The sequence below is a fragment of the Tenrec ecaudatus genome, chromosome X (assembly GCF_050624435.1).
Source record: "Tenrec ecaudatus isolate mTenEca1 chromosome X, mTenEca1.hap1, whole genome shotgun sequence".
Lineage (NCBI taxonomy): Eukaryota > Metazoa > Chordata > Mammalia > Afrosoricida > Tenrecidae > Tenrec > Tenrec ecaudatus.
Genome location: NC_134548.1, coordinates 5,762,293 through 5,779,473, shown reverse-complemented (window position 1 = coordinate 5,779,473; position 17,181 = coordinate 5,762,293). Strand labels below are relative to the sequence as shown.

At 41.2% G+C, this 17,181-nt stretch overlaps 1 pseudogene; it reads right to left on the bottom strand.

Moving 5' to 3' along the window:
- Positions 1-258: 258 nt before the first annotated feature.
- Positions 259-17,181, bottom strand: part of LOC142433152 (AP-3 complex subunit sigma-1 pseudogene) — a 31,457-nt pseudogene continuing 14,534 nt past the window's right edge.

The following is a 17,181-nucleotide window of genomic DNA, read 5'->3' as shown; positions in this document are numbered from 1 at the left end:
GGGCATTGGAACACAGTATATGAAGGGGTGGGGACAGCAACAACAACCGCACACACGGAGGAACTACTCCATTTCTTCACAAGTACTGAGTAAGGAAAACCAATATTGAATATCACACACTGGTTTTATACAACTTCCAGGAAGTACCTTGACTTAAATCCAAGAGCAAACGTTAAGAATCCCCTCCTCTATTTTTGGTAAACAACTACATGGTAAACTTGTATAACGTTTCCCCTTGGGTTTTACCTGGAGTAGCGTTTAAGTATTTTTTAATTTGAAAGTGTGAAGATTTGGCACTATTATACTGATGTCACCAATGTTGATATTTCTTGAGGTTTCAGGACGCTGATACGGCACAGACTAGACTCCCAGCTAAGCTAGTCTCAAATTTCTACAGTTTATTTTGTGTATCGATTTGTGTAACCGTCACATTCATTTTGGGCCCCAATACAATCTCCCCCATCACCATTTTTGTGGGAATATTGTGGGTCGTATCTACATTGAATATTAAATCTCACTCACAGGCATTTTCAAAACACTTGTCCAATATTGCCACAAACAGTTGAATTAAATATAAAATGTCAAGTACACTTTCTGAAGAAAGAATGCACACCGAAGACAAAATACAATGTTGTGTAATGTCTATAAATTGCTTGTTATCAGATTCTCCTATTAACATTCCTCTTAGGAAATTACAAAAATTTTCATCTCTCTTCGATACCAAAGGGAATGTCTTATGATTCGCAGTGTGGCTTCACTATAGCACTGTGGCTCCCTGTAGTTGGTGAAGATGAGGAACATTTTAATCACGTCTGGGCTGGACCCGGTAGGAGTTACGGGAGCCAAGGCAGGGGCAGGTGCTCAAGGTTCACCTCAGAATCTCGCCTGCGGTCCTTCCTCCACCTGCTCCTTCCCAAAGGCACACATTCATTCCCAAGCCGAGGGGTTGGGCCAGGGTGGGGTAGGGTGGGGTAGGAAATCCAGTCATTCCTATGAAAAGACTCTGGGTTTGGTTTTCAGAAACATCAGCTCTGTTACTGTAAGAAGTAAGACTTTCTCTCAGGGGACACGTAGACATGTTGAGGTCTTTTAGGCGGTGCTTGAACTGTGCCTCCAAATCCCCAGCTCATCTCTTCCCTTTACTAGGTGTTTGCGTGTTCGATGGTTTTCAACAGTTGTCAGCAGTGCGAGTCAACCAGCTTCCCTGCAATTGTCCCCCGGACAAAACTGTTGAAAACCATCGAACACGCAAACACCGAGAACCGGACTTCTCACGAACACTTCACTTATTGGTGATAATATGGTGTATATCAACATTGCCCTCTCACACCCTTGAGTAACAGCTTATGAATAGAGGCAGAGCTGTCAGTACCAATGGAGGCAGAGTTAACCGTGCCTGGAAAACTCATCAGACTTAACTAATTTAGAAAATGCATCTTAATGATTTTGTCTTTCTAGAACCACTCTAGGTACAAAAGAGCTGAGGTTGTGGTCTCTGGAGAAGAAAAACCAGTGAAACCTTCAGACACAAGTGGAACTTGATCCAATGACAGTGGGTGGATGAGGAAATCTTCCGTGGTCTCAAGTGCTTACAACTGTATTGACGAATCTGTGATTTATTCCTTCCAGTCTCACAAATTAACCGTATTTGAAATATTTACAGAATTAGCTATGCTTCTTCTGATGTCATGGATAAAATTTCATTTATACTGGCTTATTAAAATATTGTTAAATTTTAATGTACTATTCTAAGACTAATGATGAAGTAGTTAAGTATGCGTGTGCTTATAATGTCTATTCTAGTCTAGATTGTTAAGCCCCAGGCCCTGGTGATCATGTATATTGCAAATGACACCAGATAAGGAATTTCATAAAACTAAAGTGAAAGAGTCCCTGCTTAATTTTAGTAACACATGTATTTGCTGCAAAATTGTTGTTGTTATTTTTAAGTGCCATCCAGTCAGTTCTGACTCATAGCGACCCAAACCACAATGGAATGAAATACCACCCAGTCCTGTGACATCCACACAACTGTTCTTATGTTTGAGCTTATTGCTGCAGCCACTGTGCAAATCCATTCATGGAGGCCTTACTCTTATTCACTGACCCTCCACTTGACCAAGCACGATGTCCCTCTGCAGTGACTGGTCTCTCCTGAAATCATGTCTGAAGTACTTGAGACAAAGTTTTGTCACCCTTGCCTCTAAGGAGCAGTCTAGCTTCACTTCTTTCAAAACAGAACTGTTTGTTCCTTTTGTGAGTCCATGGTACGACCCATATTCTTTACCAGCACCATAGGTCAAATGCATCAATTTTTCTTATCTTCCTTATTCAATGCCGAACTTCCATATGCATAGGAGGCAATAGAAAATGCCATGGCTTGGGTCAGGTGCACCTTAGTCCTCAAAGTAATAATATTCTTACTTTTGAACATTTTAAAGAGGTCTTGTGCGATAGATTTACCCAATACAATGTCTGATCCCTCGAGGGCTGCTTCTGGGAGCATTGAATGTGGATTCAAACAAGATGAAATCCTTGACAACGTCAATCTTTCCCCCTTTACCGTGCAATATTAAATGAACCTATGGGTAAAATGTACAGGAGGCACTCACTTGCCTATGCCAGGAAATTTGGAAGACAGCTACTTGGCCAACTGACTGGAAGAGATCCATATTGGTACCAATTCCATAGACAGGTGACCTAACAGAATGTTCAAATTGTAGAACTATATCATTGCTATAACTTGCAAGTAAAATTTTGCTGAACATCATTCAACAACGGTTGCAGCAGTATATTGGCAGGGAGCTGCTAGTGATTCACTCTGGTTTCAGAAGAAAACATGGAACAAGGGATATCATTGCTGCTATCAGATGAATCTTGGCTTAAAGCAGAGAATACCACAAAGATGTTTACTTGTGTTTTATTAACTATGCCAAGGCATCCTATTGTGTGGTTCATAATAAACTATGGATAGCCTTGAGGAGAATGAGAATTCAAGAACACTTTATTGTGCTCATGGGGCACCCATACATGGATACAGAGACAGTTGTGCGAACAGAAAAGGAGAGTGCTGTATGGTTTCAAATCAGGAAAGGTGTACATCAGGGTTTTATCCTCTCACCATACTTGTTCAATGTGTATGCTGAGCAAACAATCAGAGAAGATGGATTCTATGAAGAAGAATGCTGCAGCAGGATTGGAGAAAGGCTCATTAACAACCTGAGATATGCAGATGATATAAGCTTGCTTGCTGAAAGTGAGGAGGACTTGAAGCTCTTGTGGGTGAAGATCAAGGATTGCTGCCTTCGGTGTGGATTATAACTCATTGGAAAGAAGACCAAAATCTTCACAAGTGGACCAACAGTTAACATCATGATAAACAGAAAAAATATTGATAGTGTCAAGGATTTCATCTCACTTGAATCCACAGTCATTGCTCATGGAAGTAGTTGTGAAGAGATCAAAAGACACATTTCATTGGGCAAATCTGCTGCACAAGACCTCTTTGGAGGATTGAAAAGTGAGGATGTTACTTTGAGGACTAAGTTGCCCCTGATTCAAGCCATCATGATAACCTCATATGCATGTGAAAGTTGGACATTGAATAAGGAAGAATTGATGCATTTGAATTATGGCATTGGCAAAGAATATTGAAAGCACGAAACACTGCCAAATTAACAAAGAAATCTCTCTTGGAAGAAGTACAACCAGCATGCTCCTTAGAGCAAGGATGGCAAGTCTTTATCCCATGTACTTTGTATATGTTGTCAAGAGAAAACAGTTCTTAAAGAAGGACATCATGCTTGGTAAAATACTGGGGCAGCAAAAAGAGGATGACCTTCGACAAGATGAATGGACACAGTGACTGCACCAATGGGATCAAACGTTTGACAATTGCGAGGATGGCACAGGACTGGACTGTGTTTCATTCTGTTATACATACAGTCATTGTGAGTCACCAAGAGCAAGTTGCAGAGTCTGTTCTGATATTCACTTCAGTCTTTTCTTTCTTTCCTTTCTTTTTAATGATCTTTTGCTTTCTTCATGTATGATGCTCTTGATGTCATCCTATGGCTCATCAAGTCTTTTCTCATCTGTGTTCAGTACATCAAATTTGGTCTTGAGATTTTCTCTAATAATAATGATGGGATATACTCAAGGTTGTATTTTGGCTGTAATGCTCTTTTATTTTTCTTAAGCTTCAGTCTGAACTTGCATATGAGGGCTTGATGATCTTTTCCATCATTCCTATTAAGAGTATAGATGAATTAGAATTTTTTTGAGAAATGTATTATCTATTATTGTCAAAGGGGAGATGAGGTTGTTAATGAGATGGGAGCACAACAGCAATCTTTAACCTCATAGGTCAAAGTGATACTAGACTATAGAAAAGCCTGGGTTTTACAAAATGAGGCCAATAAGATGGTTTGCACTCTAGCACATACCGCTTGCTCCACATGGATAGATAACACAGCAGAAATAAAACAATATGTACACAGAATTAGACAACAAGCAATCTGGTTACACACTAAAACTCTCTTGCAGAAGCCAGATTTGTTTGGTCGACTACTGTCAGGAAGAGGTGCATGGCCTAGGTCATTATTATCTGGGATAATAACATTTCAAATTCATAATTCTTATAATACCAAGCATAACAAAACAATTTTTAACTATCTTACATACATTCTAGGAAAAAGGAAGCTTTGGGATAACATGTTGATGTACACCAACTTTACTCATTTCTACAACACAATTAATGGAAATGTCACTCAAACTTGAGGTCATGGTGAAGGACCAGATGGCATCCAGTGGAAAACCAACACCATCAGTATTAAGAGCCTGCAATGACCACCATCTAGAGGTTGTACTAAGTCCAGGTGTTGACCATCAATGTGTAATTCTCAAACTCTGCTCAAAATGAGGGAGTGACTTAAGGGACAAAATTGGAACAATTATCCTCTGCCTGTGCATATGAGAAATGTGATCAGCTGGAAGAGCAAGAACACATCAACTGGGCCCTGAGCTAGACAACTACTAGTTAAGGCAATTCTTGGAAAAACATAGTTTCCCTCACAAACAAGATATTTAGACGACAATTAGCACATATTTTCCACTCTTATCTTCTTCCTTTGGTATTTGGTAAATGGGAAGATTTGTAGCACCAATAAAGACCCTCCCTGACTCTTGTTACTGAAACTTGTGCCAGTGATTAATGAGAAAAACTAAGTTGAAGAATCATGGGGATTTAGTAGTTTTTAGCTAATCTAAAAGATTGTAATTTTATATATACCATTGACTTTGTAAGGTTCTTCAGAACCGGGCATACATTGTTCTGATGACATCTTTGCGTCCATTTCCCAATGTTTGTTGTTTTTGTTGCATATGCCAAATAAAATCTCTTTTCTTCACTATGATCACTTTGTGGTGATTTCACCCCCGAACAGTATGCATGTGTCTGCCAAAACTTTCATTGTTTGACAATTTGATAGTCAATATACTTAAATGCCAGCTTAACATGCCGTAACCTTTTCCTCAACCTTTTACGCCCAGCTTGTAAGTCTTAATATTCTAACAGAAGTCGATCAAATCATAACAACAACCTTTAAAGGGGTACATGAAAAGTACTTCATCTCATTTGCAAACCCATTCGTGACACATCATCATACACCATAAAGTTCATTTGAAACTCCTGACCCACGACACTCAATTCCAGTTTTAATCAGTGCAGTGGTCTCAATGCACAAAAATCGTCTCAGGTGTATAGATACTCTTTTACATTTAACAAATAAAACTTAAAGATAGTAGAATTTAAGTCCTCTTCAAATGTTCTAATACTGTCCTGCATATCAAATTCGTTCCCACAAAAATCACAAGTTTTAATCAATAAGCCAAACTCACTGCTATCAAGGTCATTCTCACTCTGGGCGGCCCTCTCGGACCCTGTGGATTTCTGAAGCTAGAACTCATTACGGGAGTAGAGAGCCTGTCTTTCTCCCACAGAGTGGCTGGGGGTTTGAACTGCTAGCCTTGCCCTCATCAGCCCAATTAGTAACCCACTATGTCACCAAATACAGTACTCAATTGTATATTGGACAGTGATTTCCAAAGCTATTACTCTTAAAAGTGAAGTTCTCTTGAATTTTGCTGACGCGTACAATATTACACACATACACTCCTCTGTCTTCTTCACCTCAAAGCTGAATACCTTCTTTCTGATTCTCAGAAAGGCATCTAAATCCTCATGTAAGGGAAGTGTTGCTAAGTCCACATGTAACTGAAAGATGCATTCCTTAGCATGGATCAGTTACACTCCCAGCTACCCCCGAGATTTGGGTGAAACCCTGACTAGGGTCTTGTCAGGAACTCCGCAGGCCCACTATGACTTTACTTAGAGTTGTTTTTCCCAGGACTCCATAACCAGTGGAAGGTGGTCTCGGGAGCCTGCCACTGAGTTTGAGTTGTGCACATTCCTTTTTTTTTTTTAAAGAATAATTTTATTGGGGGCTCTTACAGCTCTTATAACATCCCAGACATCAATTGTATCGAGCAATTTGCACATAGGTTACCATCATCATTTCCAAAACATTTTCTACTTGGTATAAGTTCCTCTTTTCTCTCCTCCCTTCCCTATCCTCCCACCTTCATGAATCCTTGATCAATTATATATTGTTATTATTATTTCATATATTCCACTGTCCATTGTCTCCCTTCACCCACATTTCTGTTATTCATCCCCTGGGGGTGCCATATCCAACCTTGTGATGGGTTCCCATTTTCTCTCCCTTCCTTCTCCCCGATTGTCCCCCTACCCTCATGAGATCGCGACTTCCACTACTGTTCCTACGTGGCGTATCTGTCCTGAACTCCATGTGCCAAGAGCTCTTATCTGTACCAATGTGTGCTCTCCAGTCTAACCAGATTTGTAAGGTAGAACTGGGTCATGGTAGTGGAATTAGAGGAATGATGCGTAGTGCTCATGGTAGTGGAATTAGAGGAATGATGTGTGATTCAGCAGTGCTATACTACACCTTGGTTGACTCATCCCTTCCTTGTGACTCTTCTGTGGGGGGATATCCCATTGTCTACAGATGACCTTTGGGTCTCCACTCCAACCCCCCCCCCCCCGTGTGCATCAATATACGGTAGTTATTTGTTTTAGATCTTTTGATACCTAATACTTGATTCCGTCGACACCTCATGATCACACTGACTAGTGTGTTTCTTCCATGTGGGCTTTGTTGCTTCTGAGCTAGATGGCTGCTTGTTTACCTTCAAGCCTTTAAGACCCCAGAGGCTGTATCTTTTGATAGCTGGGCACCACAGGTCTCTTCACCACATTCGCTTATGCACCCATTTTGTCTTCAGCGCTTGTGAGTTGTGCACACTTTTCCTTCTTGTGTGCACACATGGACATTTGTAGGGCTGATGTAGGTGGTAGATGGAGACATTGACCACTTTATTGTATTTCCCATTTCTTTGCCTAGCAATATAGCCTTTTTCCTCTAGCCCAAAATACTTCTATACGTGGTAGATTCCTGAGATGTGTCAGCCATCTTTTTATTGGCTGACAAAAACCCCTGGTCCTCAAAGAATATTTCTTGAGGCTCTGATAAAATTTTCCAAAGGATGACCTTAGAGGCAGTGCCTTGTTCTTCCACATAGGCACATCTTGTCTGCTTGCTTCTCTTTGCATGAGGTTAGCAGCACCATATCTATTCTTCTGATGCTCTTGTTTTGTAGGAGATGAAAGTACCAATGTCCTGGTCATTTCTATTGGGGAGAAGATGTGATTTATATCATTGACAAGATAACCATTTATTCAGATAGCTGATATCTATTGATTGCCTTCTCTTTGCTGCATATACCCAGCATTGCCATTGAATCTGTTCTGATAGCCACATGTACCATGTTTCTCAACTTTAGCATGATGAACATTTAGAACCTGGTAAATCTTTGTTAATAACCTGGCACTCCATGATGCACACCTTCCTGACACGATCACTGAAGACAAAATGGGTGCATAAGCAAATGTGGTGAAGAAAGCTGATGGTGCTCAGCTACCAAAAGATATAGCACCTGGGGTCTTCAAGGCTTGAAGGTAAACAAGCAGCCATCTAACTGATAGGCAACAAAGTCCATATCGAAGAAGCACATCAGCCTGTTTGATCATGAGGTGTCGATAGTATCAGGTATCAGGCATCAAAGACCCAGAACAAAAAAATCATATCAATGTCAATGAGGGGGAGGACGGAGTGGAGACCCAAAGGCCATTTGTAGACAATTGGACATTCCTTTACAGAAGGGTCACGAGGAAGAAACGAGCCAGTCCGGGTGCAGTATAGCATCAATGAAACACACAACTTTCCTCTAGTTCTTGAATGCTTTCTCCACCCCCACCCCCCACTATCATGATCCCAATTCTACCTTACAAATCTGGCTAGACCAGAGCATATAAGAGCTGGAAACCCAGGGAATCCAGGACAGATAAGCCCCTCAGGACCAACAATGAGAATAGCGAAACCAGGAGGGGGAGGGAAAGGAGGGGGAAAATAGAGGGAACCAATCATAATGATGTAATGTAACCCATCCCAGGAAAATGGACAACAGAAAAGTGGGTGAAGGGAGACATCTGTCAGTGTAAGAAATGGAAAAATAATAATAATTTATAAATTATCAAGGGTTTGTGAGGGAGGGAGGGTGGGGGACTGGGAAATGAGCTGATACCAAGGGCTCAAGTAAAAAGAACGTGTTTTGAAAATGATGATGGCAACAAATTTACAAATGTGCTTGACACAGTGGATGGATGGCTGGATTGTGATGAGAGCTGTATGAGCCCCCAATAAAATGATAAACAAATAAAAAGATTCTAAACATTTTAAAATTATTGTTATTCTGTGCTTTATAAGAAGTTTAGCAGCCTCCAATCTGTAACCTCCACCCACTAGACACTTGCTAGCCCTTACCTCTTTGGCTGGGCTCCACATCCCCTCTGCCCAATGACAAAATGAAGGACGGTTTTAAAGAAGAAATCAGAGGACTTCAAAAAGTTTGCGGGTTGAGGTGTATCTCAGAGGTTTTATGTCATTGGGGTCATCCTCTTGAAGGTGTGTTCTATGTTTTTCTGTGTTTCGGTGTATGAAACCAAGGATTGATGGACCTATAAGGACAGCAAGTAGAATAGGGGGGTTTTGTCTTGTTTTGTTTTGGGGGTGGAGGAGGGGAGGTGGTACAATGGTGGTGGTATGGTAAAGGGAAATGGTGTAAACAGGTCCAGGAAGAAAATGTGTGTTTGGAAACTGATTGTGGTATCAATTGTACATTTCTACTTGACATGATTGAACTATAGAATGATATAATGTATGTATTAGCTTGCAATTAATAATAAATACATAAATAAATAGCAGTTCTAGGGGTGGGTTTTGGGCTTTCACTAGATCCTAGCTCCAAATTAAGAACAATTAGTTCCGACATCATGGCCCGGCTCGATACTCGCCCTCAGGAAGGGAACACAGAAGATATGGGTGCTGTAGCCAAATGTGGCAAAGAAATTAGATGGTGCCTGGCTATCTGATAAAAAAGTATCTGGGGTCTTAAAGGCTTATCTCCAAACAAGTAGGCATCTAAGTGAGATGTCACCTAAGTTCACATGGAAGAAGTACACCACCATCAGTCACCGAAAGATTGTAAAGCATATCATCTGAAGTCTAAGGAGGGATTAGTAGCAGAGCCTAAAGTGTGAGGATCTGGTTTGCAGAAGGCTGTGGATGACAGTGGGAGCCCAAGGTTCACTTGTGGGATCCACACAGGAAATCAGCCTCCAGTGAACTCCCTCTAGCCTCGACGGAGGGATGGGAGGAAAGTAATTACTAAACGGAGTGCACTGGAGAGATAAGTATAGAAGACCTAAGGCTTAAATCCCATTTGAGCAGTTACACTTTGTCAGTGGATCCTTTCTCTGACGCATGCTGGACCTGATTTTGTTATCAACGTTCTCTGTATTCTTATTTCTTTATTTGGTCCATATTAGGGAGCATCTCAGAGATGTCATGTCATTGTAGGTCGCCCTCTTGAAATTGTGTTATCTATTTTTCTGTGTTTCAGCACACGGGCCCCAGGATTGATGAAGCTATAGGAACAGCAAGTAAAGTAAGGATTTCCGGCAGGGGCACAGTAGCGGTTTGTGTTTGGGGTTGGGCGGAGTTGTAAAATGGAGACAATGTGAAGGAGTTCTGGAAGAAAAAGAATATTTGGAAAATGATTTTGAGATGGACTAACACAGTGGCTGCAACAAAGGACTCAACTGTACAATTCTGTTTGACGTTGTTGAACTCTGGAATGATACATGTATTAACTCCCAATTAATATATTTTTAAGTTTGGGGGTGGGAAATGCATTATCTTTTTGAAGCCCCCGCAGATATGTCAAGGTACTTGGTTGATGATAGATGATAACTAATGATTTCTTCCTTTATCTTAATGGCATTTAGGCATCCTAAAAGGATGGCTTTGCTCTGTGGCTCTCAGGCTGACCCTTGGGAATTATGTCAATCTACCAGATCTCGTCGGGTTCCCAGGTGTGTTGAGAGACCGGAAGTGAGTAGGAGTGGGAGTGGTCTGGTTCCATCCCGGAAGTGCTGCCACTGGCTGGCTCTGTCCCTTTGTCAAAACTTCTTGCTTACAGTGCTTCTGTTCCACTAGTCATTGTCAAATTACTCTTGCAAACACTTACCATGACTACACCATGAACCGCAAAAGAAAAAGACCAACTCGGTCTTGGAAGAAGCGCAGCTGGAATGCTACTTAGCAGCAAGAATGTTTTAGTCCTGGCTACACTGGCCCTTGGCATCAGTTGGGAGTGCAATTTGACAGTGACTCGTGGAATAGAAGCAGCACATACTTTGTCGTCAGCCCTTCCTCGTCTAAGTGCATCACAGTCCTCGCAGCCTTACATCCTTTCCTTCGCTAGACGCTTTCCCTGGTGAACTCATCAACATCTGCATGATCCCAAGAACTTTGATTCTAAAGGGAAGGAGACAACCTAAGATGTGATGATTTTACAGCTCTTTTTATCTTTGGTAGTTCAGTTTAAAGCAACTCTATTTAATGCTATTCTAAAAGGTTTATTAAACATTTGCTTTTAGTGATTAACATTTTTGTTACTTTGTTTACAAAGACAATATAGACGATATACAATGTCAAGAATTATATAAATAGTAAAAGTTAATCTCTATAACTTTAACTCTTTTTTGTACCACTCTTCTGGATGTGATTTAACTATTGAATATATTGTAACAAAATTGTAGGCCAATAAAATGGTTAAAAAAGAAAATGTGCTAATGAATTATCTTAAATTTTGTTTCTACATTATTATGTCTTAGAACTATTAAGATGAGCTCCTGCTATAGCTACAAGGGTAAACCTAAAAATCATCATGTCAAGTGCATATAGTATATGCAGTAGTGATTACATTTATGTCTAGAATTTAAAGCGCAGAACAATACTACGTGTATTGTTTTTGAGTACATCTTTTTGTAGTTATGAGATCAAGAATGGGAACAATAAACATCAGCTTTAGATTCAATGTTAACTTTGTGAAACAATGATCGAAACTCATAGTAAAGGGGGACCTTCCATTTTACCTCTAAATTTCTTTTTCTTTTTTTTTAAAAAATTAATCACAAATGGCTAAAAAAAAGAATTTGCATCTAAGTTGGCTAATTGGGTGTCTTTTATTTTACTTTTTTGTCTATGGCGTTTTTATATGTGAATTCTTTTAGCATTTAAGGTCAGGTAAAACTACTTTTGTCATTTGAGGTGAGTCGCTAAACAAGCGATAATGTCTCCTCATTAGAAAGTAATGTCTAGTGGGAGTAGGAATGTATTTTCTGTTCCAATGTTTAGACGCCTTCTCTTTCCAACACCTAAAAGAGTGAAGATAAATCGCAACGTGTTATTCTTGGCTCCCTTTGAATAATGTGACCAGAGGTGGCCTGTGTTTTCTTCTCCATATCAATTTATAATGAATATACTCATTTTTTCAGAAAGTTGATTATGGATAATTTGTGCATGTCACATCAAGATAAACTGAGCAATCACTCGGTGTTGTGTGTTAGAAGCAAGTACAGCTCATAACTCCGTCTGGGGCAAATCACCAGATTATTTTTACTCCTGAGAAACAGCAGAGGCGAGGGTAGGTGAGGGGGAACGGGTTGGAACAGCCAACATTTGAATGGCCAGCATTTCTGACACACTACTTCAAACCAATTTTGTAATTCTATGTGATTTTGCTGCCCTCGTGTGGACAAAGAGGAGAATGCGTCACGATTGGAGAAGCACCAAGTCTAAAGACAGTATCTGTTTTTAAGGTCTTGGCAATTAAACATAATGGTGCAATGGTGAAGCACTTGACTGGCAACCTAAGGGTGGGGGTTCAAACCCATCCATCGGTTCTGCTGGAGAAAGGCCTGGCTATCTGTTTCCCTAAGCAGCCTGGGCAGGTCTTCTGGGTCCCCTGGGGTCACTAGGAGTTGAAATGGACTTGATGGTGCATAACAGAGACAATCTAGAGTCTTCATTTGGAATGGTCAGCATTTTACTGAAAACAAATAAATGCTACCGTACTCCCCATTAGACATGAAATTCAAGCAAAACGATCAGAGTGGCAGCAGTGGCTGTAACCTGCATTCTGGTCTGAACCAATATGTGTTCAGGGCTTTTTCTTCCCCCTTTCCCACAGAACTTTACTACCCTTCACAAAACTTGTAATTTACTTCCCTACATGAATGGTTGTAATAAAGAAGGAATACTTTGCTTTCCTGCCCCAGAAGTGTTACTGCATGGAAATCAATTCCAACTGAAGTCAATAATCAGCTATAAAATGACGGTAGAAAAACGACTAGGTCAATCCTTCTTAAATTGCGTGTGCATTGGAATCATGTGGGGAACTTGTAGGTTTGGTTCAGCCCAGAGATTTCCCATGTTGAATGCCAATGCTGGCAGTACTGCTGCTTGAGGCCTAGAGAACTTGGACCTCCCTTAACACTGGGCCCAGGCTGACCATGTGGAATCCCACCGATTAGAGCTCAATAGTTCCTATGCACATACTGTCCATGCACACAGTGGTTTAGTCCCTCCTAAATAAGCATAGACTTGCTGTCTTTTACTAGCAATCTGTTGTTTTTAAACTACACAGGCAGGGTATGACGGTCTTTGACTTCACAAAGGGGAAGGAGAACAAACTAATCAATCCAAGTCTGATTCCTATGAGGCTGAGATCAGATAGGCTTCCATCCTCTAATCTTTTCGGCCAACCCTGACACCAGCCATCCCTCCTGCAGCACTCTGCTTCTCGTCTGGGTTTGATATGTCATTGCAATCATCACACAGAATTCACAACAGGCACTCACGATTACGGGGCTTAAAGAGGAAGTTAACAGGTTACAATTCAGCATTAGAAGTGCTCAGGATACAGTCTTCCAGTCGGGGCAGCCTCTTCTTAACTGTGCCCACACACATTGGCCAATGTCTCTAAGTGAATGTCTTTCTCTGGTCTTTAGCCTCTCAGTTACATGACCCCTTAGCAATGTAACATTTTTTAGTGTTGCCAGTAAATGACAAGAGGGCACAACACTCTGCAGTAAGCCTTAGTCAGAAGGCAATCAGCTCTACCTCCAAGAGTCAGCAAATCCAGTTTTCCTAGTGAGTAGCCTGGAGCCATGCTACTCCACAAGCAAGCATCCTGCCCCAACAGCCCTCAGCTTTACTCACTCCATGGGCTGAAAAGCCATTACGTTTGTGCTGTGGATCTTTGTGGTACTGGCGCTGCTCTGCTGCCGCTTTTCTGGAGTCCCAGATTTCTGTTCCTGGATCAAAGAGGTTCTGTGTGCAGGGAACCCAGAGTCAAGAGGATGTACTCCACTCTTGGCTCTACATTCATGATGAGTGGGAGATCCCCATTCCTGTTTCTGAGATGGCTCATTTTATACCCAGGAGGAAGACAAACTGACCAAACTCCCTTGATGGAATTCTAAGCTTTAATAGTCACAATTAGTACCGTTAACCATCACAACTTAATCATAGAAACCTTTTATCAGTACCTTCCTCCACCTTTGCTCACTGAAAGTCACATGGTGGGAGTTACAAGGCTGCCAGCAAGTTGATTCTGACTCACAGCGACCCTGTAGGACAGAGCAGAATGGACCTTTGGGGGTTCCAAGACTTTAAATCATTACAGGAGCACACAGCCTCATCAAAATCTCCCACTGAGTGCCTCATGGATTTGAGCCCCTGACCTTGAGGTTAGCAGCTCAATGCATAACCCACTATGCTACATATCAAGTCATTCACTATACCACAGAATCTTTAGGTACAATTACATAGCTTGATGCCATTCAGTTCAGCCTGGTTTATGGGAACCCCAGGTACTACAGAGTAGAACGGTGCTCTTTAGCGTTTTGGTGGATGTAATCTCTACAGAAGCAGATTACCAGGCCTTTCTTTTGTGGTGCGCCAGGGGATTACAATCAACAATCCTGAGGTTAGTAATCAAGGTCAAAGATGCTGCTGCTGTTATTGTTCAGTGCCATGGAATTTGTTCCAATACATAGCGACCCCATACACAATAGAATGAAACCCTGCCCAGTCCTGCCCCACCCTCACAATAGTTCCTGTGCTTGAGCCCAGGGTCTCGGCCACTTTGTCCATCCATCTTGTTGAGGAATTTCCTATTTTTCCCTGCCCCTCCACGTTACCAAACATGATGTCTTTCTCCAGGGCCTGGTCTCTCCTGAAACCTTGTTCAAAGAATGTGAAATGAAGTCTTGCCTTCCTGGCCTCTAAGGAGTATTCTGGCTGTCCTTCTTTCAAGATAGATTTGTTGATTCTTTTAGCAGTCGATGGGACTTTCAATATTCGTCTCCAGCACCATTATTTAAATGCATCGATTCTTCTTGGGTCTTCCTTATTCAATGCCCAACTTTCACATGCATATGAAGCAATTGAAAATACCATGGCTTGGGTCAGGTGCACCTTAATACTCAAAGTCATTTCACTTCTTTTCGACACTCTAAAGAGGGCTTGTAAAGAAAATTTACCTAATTCAATGATTTGTTTGATCTTTTCACTGATGATTCCATGGACATTGATTGTGGATCCAAGCAAAATAACCACTTCAATTTTTTTCCCTGTTTATCATGATGTTACCTATTGGTCCAGTTGTGAGTATTTAGGTCTTCTTTATATTGAGTTGTAATCCATCCTGAAGACTGTACTATTTGATCTTTATCAGCAAGTGCTCCAAATGTTTCACTTTCAGCAAGCAAGGTTGCGCGATCTGCATATCTCAGGTTGTTAATAATCCTTTCTCCAATATTGATGCTGAATTCTTCTTCACAGAATTCAATTTCTCCGATTGTTTGCGCAGCACACCAATTGAATAAATATGGTCAGAGGAAACAACTCTGACATACACCTTTCCTGACTTACAACCATGCAGTATTCCCTTATTCCTCTTCATTCAAGTACAAGATCCACATGAGAACAAAGAAGTGTTCCGGAATTCCAACACAATAGAATGCTTTGGCACAGACAATAAAACACAAGTAAAAATCTTTCTGATATGCTCTGTTTTGAGCCAAGAGCCATCTGACATCAGCAGTGGTATCCCTTGTTCCACGTCCTCTTCTGAATCCAGCCTGAACTTCTGGCAGCTCCCCGTCAATGTCCTGCTGCCACCATTGTTGGATGCCCTTCTGCAACATTTTTACTTACATATGATATCAGTGATGTTGTTGTGTATTTTGAACATTCGTTGGGGTCACCTTTTTTTGGAATGGGTACAAATAGGGTCAGTTGGCCAAGGAGCTGTCTTCCAAATGTTCCGGCACAGGCAAGTGAGTGCTTCCAGGGCTTCATCAGCTTGTTGAAACATTTCGATTGGTATTCTGCCAATTCCTGGAACTTTGGTTTTGGCCAATACTTTCAGTACAAATTGGACTTCTTTTATTGCCATTGGTTCTTGCTCCTGAAATCGTGGGATGTTGACAAGTTCTTTATGGTACCATGATTTTGGGTATTCTATTTTTTTTAATTGTTTTATCAGGGGCACTTACCAATATTATAACAATCCACAATTCAATTAGATCAAGCATAATTGTACAATAGCTGCCACCATCAATTTCAGAACCTTCTCTTTCTTCTTGACCTCTGATCTCAGCTCCTCTTTATCCCCTCCCTGCCCCACCCTACACACCCAGGAGCCCTTACTTTTTTAAATAAATCTTTTTATTGGGGCTCATGCAACTCTCATCACAACCCATACATACATCAATTGAGTAAAGCACCCTATACATTCGTTGCCCTCATCATTCTCAAAATTCGCCTTCCACTTGGGTTACCCAGGAACCCTTATTATTACCATATATACTCGAGTATAAGCTGACCCGATTATCAGCCAAGGCAGCTAATTTTATCACAAATACCGCATTAAAAATGTGCTGAAAAACTCGGCTTATACACGAGTACATATAGTATATTATATATCACATTTTCCCACATCTTTCCATCTTCTTTTGATGCTTCTTGCATCATTCAATATTTTGCCCAGAACTCAATACTCAATAACTCACTACCATCAAGTTGAGGACAATTCACACGGACCCTATCAGACAGGGTTGAACTGTCGCTGTGAACTTCTGAGACTGAAACTCTTTATGGGAGTAGAAAGCTCTATCTTAGTCCCTTGGAGCTGCTGTTGGTACATAGATCCATTGTGTCAAGCACATCTGTACATTTGTTGTCCTCATCATTCTCAAACATTTGCTTTCTACTTGAGCCCCTGGTATCAGCTCATTTTTTGTACTCCCTCCCTGCTCCATCCTCCCTCACCAACCCTTGCCAATTTATAAATTATTATTATTTTGTCATATCTTACACTGTCCAATGTCTCCCTTCACCCACTTTTCTGTTATCAATCCCCCAGGGAGGAGGTTATATGCAGATCCTTGTAATCGGTTCCCTCTTTCCACCCCACACCCCCTCCTCCCTCCCAGTATCTCCACTCTCACCACTGGTCCTGAAGGAATCATCTGTCCTGGATTCCCTGTGTTTCTGTACCAATGTACATCCTCTAATCTAGCTGGATTTGTAAGGTAGACTTGGGATCATGATAGTGGGGGTGTGGGTG